This window comes from Apteryx rowi, unplaced genomic scaffold (assembly GCF_003343035.1).
Source record: "Apteryx rowi isolate R43461 unplaced genomic scaffold, aptRow1 scaffold_3, whole genome shotgun sequence".
NCBI classification, from domain to species: domain Eukaryota; kingdom Metazoa; phylum Chordata; class Aves; order Apterygiformes; family Apterygidae; genus Apteryx; species Apteryx rowi.
Window position 1 is genome coordinate 3848884 of NW_020449418.1, and position 7052 is coordinate 3855935.

Below are 7052 nucleotides of genomic sequence, written 5' to 3' on the forward strand. Positions count from 1 at the left end.
CCCCAGGCCCAAAACACCCGCTGCGACGCCAGAGCCTGTGCCGGGCTCGGAAAGTCGCACCTGGAACGACGGAGCCAAGGGGTTTGGGGGCGCCCAGGGCGCAAGAGCCACGTTTTGGTGCCCGTACAGCGCTCCGGGATCCCGCAGAAAACACCTGAAGGACGGTTTCCTCAGGCCGCCTCAGGATTTTAGCGAACGCACCCAACACCCGATGCCTATACACCCACACCACGACACCCTCGCAGCCCCACCGCCCTCCCACATCTCCCCGTGCCTCAGCACCGTGTTTACGCCCCGCTTTTCGCACGGCGGCAGCCCGCAATCGCCGCCGCGTTTCGCCAGTGGCCTCGAGGGCTGCTCGAAGGGAGCCTCGACGACCTGCGGCGTTCAGTCGCGTGTATCAGCCCCCAAACTGTTTGGCCTACGCTCAGAAAGGGCAACGACTGGGGAACACGCGAAACCCGCAGAAGTCAGAAGCCGGATCTGCCGCGGAGCGACGCGGACACCCTCAGCGCGCTGCTTTTGGCCTTCACCGGGGTTGTTTTCACGGTCCGGACCGCGACCGGTTACACCTGCGAGCGCTTCCCCATGAGGACGGGAGCTGGAAAAGCACCTTCAGAAAGCAGGAAAGCTGAGACTCTCCCTTGGCGACCTGCGTCTGGTAGCAGCAGCTTTAAACAGCGCCCAAAATACCAGGAGGCTCGCGATAAAGTCGCGAGAGCTGGCAGCGCTCAACTTGGGAGGGCCGGACCGAAAGCGGACTTAGTTCAGCCACCCTTCCTTTAAACGCGCTTTGCCGATTCACCGTTTCTGAGGTTTCCTCCCAAAACGGCAGGCTTGCACCTATGGGGGTAAAAATAATACCGCCGTTCCGTTCTCACATAGCCCTTCTCATCTCTGAATCGCAAAGGGTTGTTTTGTTTTTCTCAACACGGGACAGTTAAAAAAAATGCAGGAAATGCCCCAGTCCTCGCTCAGGCAAGATGACCACCAGCAAAGCCTGCGCGGCGGGACCAGAGCGCTGGAGGGAAGCGGCTTTGGTCTGGAGGCAAACTCGGGGAAGAAACTATTCCCTCTCTCCTTCTGTTTCCATGCTGGAAGCTGCTTACAGAGTAGATTGTTAAAAGCACGTGGAAAGGTTTAAATCTGAGCAGTCTTGGGGACTGCTTATATGATCTCGGGTTACTCGCAAAGGAAGAAAGGACACAGGTGCAAGCACAGTTCGCAACGCTGGGAATAACGCAAGAGCGTTTCCGGGCTCTAATTATACTTCCGCTAACCTGCTTCCAAAACCAGGGGACCATTTGCCTTTCAGGACTAGAAATACTAAGCATGTAAAAAAAATAAAATAAAACAAACCCCATGTTGAACCCTCAAAATCATGAGTGTTAAAGAAAAAAGGGGAAATCCTCCTATGCTGATCGAGGTTTTTGCAAGACCAGGTTATTATCAGCATCCACTGCCACTGCATTTTGGATGGTGTACTTGGAAATGTGCCTTACGGCTACAGGGATTAAAAGGGAAAAGCCATGGCTGGAAACTGAAGGGGTAGCTTAGGAGCATATCTAAGAGTCAGCCAAAGTTTGAGATATAAAGCCTAAAAGACAAAACTTCAAGATATAAAATAAGGAGGACATAAAGTAAAGGGACAAAGATACACAGTAAATTAAAGCAGCACTAGAATTAAGTAAGAGCAGGATCAATTTTGTGTGAAATGACATAGGATCAACTCTTCCATTTACACATCAGCTCAACTTCCATGTTAGAGCCTGTGTTTCTGAAGTAAATAATGTACAACTAGAAAAAACTTTTGTGCGAAATGAAGACAAATTTGAGAGTGAACTGCAGGACATCTTCCCAAAAAAGGAGCCCTGGAGAAGTAGGCAACCCAACCACGGAGCCACAGGAGACTTGCAAAATCTTTCAGCTGTCATCCCAAGCGCCAGTGTGGGCAGGTCAGCCTGCAAAATGCCAGATTTGTATGTGACAGAAACAAATGTGGGTGGAAAGTGAATGGCACAAAGAGGCCTGATGCTTTTCAACGGCTGACCAAAAAGCCCCCAAAGTCACATTTAAAGATGTGGTTGAGCAATCCACAAGCAACGCTGGGGAGGGGCTAAGGGAAGAGTATTTTAGGGGAGAATGAGATCATTTAATTTAGTGGCTCCGAATGATCTGTAAGTACAGTTTTCTGATTATAAGTGCTTGCTGCTTGGCATCCCTTTTGGCAGCTGTGATTCACTTTCATTGTGTGTTCTGCTGCTTCGCCCTTTAGAAAGGGGCTTTTTACATTTTATTAAATGGCACTTCGGCAGCCCTCCATTTCCAGCCTTAATAATGGATTTGTTAATCTCCCTGATAGCCTTTCCCTCCTCCTTAGCAACAATTTAAATACCCAAGAAGAAATCTGCAGTGCAGAAATCAATTAATATTTACATCTGAAATGCTGCCTTAACTATTTTAATCAAGTAAAACAGATGTGGTCTGGTTTTTACCACCATCACTTTGGATTAAACCAGCACGTTCAATTAGGGGAATCTTCTACGAGCTTTCCAAAAAGTAATGTTTTAAGCGTCTCGAAACTGCAATGACTTCAGCTTTTTTCATTCCACTCTGCAGGAAGGGAAACTGAGGCGTAAGCAACGTAATCACTCGCATGAAGGCACACCCTAAGCTAGGAGTGGAACAAGAACTCAGCTCAAGACGCCCAACCCTCTGCTGTAAACACAAGGCTTAGAAATAATACCATGCTTTGCAACCTGAAAGTTATTTTAAATAAGGGTAATATCTTTGGTGAAGACCACCTGGTTTTCCATGCCTTCTTTGGCTTTTCCTAATATCCTCCTATTCCCAAATCTTTGCAAGCTCTGGGAGGAACATAAAGATGGCAACGGCTGCCAGACTTTCCTTTGCCCACCTCCAAATAAACCCTGCAGAGTTTTAATCTTGCTTTCAAAGCCTTGAAACCTGGCATCCTTGCAACCAAGGTATAAGCAAAGATCCCCTTAGGGACCATTCTCTGCTGCTCTCAGATCAGGGAGATGATTCACTGGGGTTTGGGACAATCGATTTTTGAGGACCGCAGATCCATAAAACTCCTCAGTCTTTCTAGCCTGGGGAACAACCGCTGTAACATACCCAAACCTCCTGCCTGCCAGCACACTCTGTGACAACCAAGTCTCCGTTCTGTCCTCACGGCTGCAAAAGCTGAGCTCTGGAGGACTTCTAGCACCGGGCTGGAGAACATCCCAAGTGCTAACTGCTGAGCACCCTTCCAGTGCTTGCAAAGCCTCTAGTAAAGGACCTATACTGCTTGTAAGATGTGGCCTCATTTCTGATCCAGGAGCCTCACTCTTTTGCAAGACACCAGATAATTCCTTTCAGCACTCCCGCTGGTGTCTGGAACCCGTCCAGCGGTGAGGACGGAAACTTCTCAGTGCCAAACCACCTGGGTATCCAAGAACCTGAGCAGGAATAAAGCCCATGCTGTGTACCTCGCTCTGATTCAAAGACCAGTCTCTGCCAAGCGACAGAGCAAAAGCCACAGGTGTATCGGCTCTTCGGGCCACTTGCGCCTTTATTCTGGGAGATGAGTGGCTGTTTTCAGACCTGCACTGTGCCCCAGTTTAGTCTGAGACAGTGACTCATTCTGTGACTTTGGTCAAGTCACTTGACTGATCCAGCAGCAAAATTCAGTAAGAGGACCTCCCTTAGTTAAAAAACACATCAAACATAGGATGGGGTCGCTCAACTAGGTGAGAATAGGATTCCCTGGACAGTGGCTGAGGGTGTCTCTCTGCCAGCTCTCGGGATGCTCTGCTGACGAAGGACTTGATTGGTTCCCAGTGGTGCTTCTGGCACAGACCCAGTTTTACCTCTGCCCTGTCATTTCTACTGTGTGACTTCCTTCTGAATTTTATGACAAGGTCTAAACAGCGTGAGTCAAAACAACCCAACCTGGAAGTGGTTAACACATGAATCACTGTGGCCAGGTCACGACCCAGGAGGAACGAAGGGGGTTTATTACGAGCTGGGTGAAAAATATAAAGGAGTCTTGTGCTGCCCCGTATATCACATCACTGTAAGATCTAAGACCATCCATACTGACCTTGAGCCACATGTTCAGCTCTCGTTGATTCAATAGGAGCTCTGCACACAAACTGAAAGCAGTCTTGGCTCCTTCTGCAATCTGCTAATTACAGGCTTCTGCTAGCTCTTTACCTCGGCTTGACAAAGAAAAAGACCCAAAACAGCTCATAGCCAACGGAAGGAGCTGCAAGAAGAAGATACTGCCAACACATCTGCAAGGCTTTGATTCAAAAGCAAAGGCCAAATCTGCAGTCCCCCTTTGGCTATTCCTGGTCAGAAGGTCAGTAAACATAGCCAGCACTTGAAAGCCAGACTACTAAGAGGTTCTCGCTATCTTCTGCTGGGGGACAAAGTCAGCTGTCCCATGTGTGCACACCTCTACTAGGCCCGCAAACAAGGACATCACTGTCATGGACAGCTGTTTGCTTGCCTTCATGTTTTAGGAAGAGGATATGGCAACAGATGTCTGTATCCTTAGTAAAAACATATATATTACATACCATGACTATTACAGATAAGGCATCATATCCGAAGAATTCATCACATGTTTACGCAATTCCTGCTGACACAAGCATGAGTCCACGTACACAGAGGTAGTGCTGGGCACACTCTAAACCCCAAGTCCCTCTAACAACAGCTTCCAAACTCCAGCGTTTCAGCTGCTTTCGCAGCTGCTACCTATTTCCAGCCACGCTAATTCATGAAGAGCCATTTGCAGAGGTTACAGACGCACCGACAGAGCTGCCCTCGGCAGAACTTCCGCTYCTGAAAACAGCCACCGCAGTTTTTCATGTGATGTTTCTATTCCTTTGATACCAAGCTTAAATTTCGAGAAACAGGTCATCTGGAAACGTGTATTTGTCAGTTAGCAAGGTGTGTTGGGATTGGGTTTTGTGGTCCCGCCATGAGAACTGCATCAAGCAGTAAGTCAGCAGTGTTACTCATTTCCAGAGGCTCAACTGGAAAAATAATTCGGTTATATTTCAGCAGCTAAAATACTCCATTTTACCAGAGCGGTTTGATAACAGGACTGTAGCCCACCCAGTCACTGTGCTGTAAGACAGATAATTTTGCAGACAGCTACATATTCCAATTTTTAGAAAGGAAAGTGAATACTAAAGCAGTGACTTTACCGCTGGGGAGAGGTGCTGAGAGGGCACCGCTAAGGGCAGTCTCCTGCTCCCGCGGCCCGGCAGCCCGTCGAGCGCCGCTCCTCGGCTCGCAGCCCTGCAGCTCTGCTTCCACGCGACCAGAGCGGCTCGCGGCCCCTCTGCTATTGCTTATGACTACAGCAGCGGGACACGGGACCTACAGACGTGCCTAAGAGGGACCGAGGAAAAAATCCTCTCCTTATTTCTCCCTGGGCACYGACCAGCGAGAAAGCTGCAGACTTTAACTGAAAATTCAGTGGCGCCCTGCGCGGCCCTGGCGCCTCCTGGGGCAGGGCCCATCCTCCCGGTACGGCACGGTACGTGTGCAGCGCCTCGCACAGCGCGGCCGTGACTCAGCCCCCAGCGCCAAACTTTGTGCGCGTCTCCTTGCCGCCTGCCAGGTAGGAGGCGGTGGGGATAAGCCAGCGGACGCGATCGAGGCGGCTGTCGGCCGGCTGGCAAGGGGTGCGGAGCAATCACGGCCGSCCCGGCAGGCTAAAGGGCACCGTATCCTTTAGCGCAATAACCCGAGCTGAGCACGCCGATCTCTTCCCAGTCAGACTACGCACGCACTTTCGGGTGCAGCCTTCCCCTCCTGCAGCTCCTTCTCCATACAACGGAGCCCATCGTGCTCAGGGGCTGTTTTCTAATTCCAGCAACGCTCTTCTTTGTTTGGGAGCAACCTGCAAAAACTGCCCGTTTGACGACAGGGACGCTCTGAACTGCACATTCAACACAGCCCGGCCGAGGCATGGGCTAAATGGGGCTTTGCAACCTAAAACGCCCTGCTTGCAAACAAAAAACGTAAAGATTTTGCAGGACCTGCTAGGAGAGGTGAAGATTTTCATTATTATGACAATGCTGATTTTCAGTGTAAGCTTCAGCGCAAACAACTGCTGAGAAACTGAGTTGTTTGGATGTAAACACTTCCTTTCTAAATTTAGCAATAAAAATCCTGTATCCTTGTGCAGTGCTGGGAGAGAAGAGCCAGCAACTTAAACTGAGCAGTCCRTTTTCCAGTTACAAAAAAAAACGAACCACATACAATGATGCTTTTTAAAATGCAGCACATGAAATATCAGATATTCTCCACCTCAAGGGCAAGGAAAATTCTGCTCCCTCCCTCGCAAAGTCCCCTGCGATTCTGGCAGTTTCGAGATGAGAGCAGCCGGAAAAACAACGAACAAAAACCCAGCGGTATGGGTCTGGATTTCCAAAATAATGGTGCCGCTGGGTTTCCACACGCAGGAATGGTTTCCGCAAGCAGCTGCTGTCATTTCGCTGCTCCCGGCGGGGCCCGCGCTGCTCGGCTCCCCAGACGCCCCGCGGTGCCCGTTCACCACAGCCGGGCTTTAGCACGTGAGAAAATAAACATTAATTCAACTTTTCTTGTTGTTGCCGTGAAGAGCACCCTGGATCCCGCGCTTTGCTATTTTCAGCCTCGGGACGGGACACGGGGGCGCCGAGCGCGGCGGGCTGCCGCCGCGGCGCCGCGGTGAGGGGCGCGCTGCCTCACGGAGCCGGGTGGAAAGGGCACCGCCGCAGGAGAGGCCAGAGAGGGGGGAAAGCAAAGAAAAAAAAATGGGAAAAGGGGAAAGAAATAATAGCGTGAAGCGGAGACACGGGGGTTTCGGCCCAGGCTTTCGGCGCTGTTTGTCTCGGGATCGCGGCGGCACCCGCGGGGGGGGGGGAAGAAGGGGGGTGCCCGCGCCCCGCTCAGCAACACGTGACGTCACGGGGGAAGCCGCCGCCGCGCATTGGCGGAGCGGCGCGCCCAGCCCCGCCCCGCGGGGCGCCCGCCGCCAATGAGCG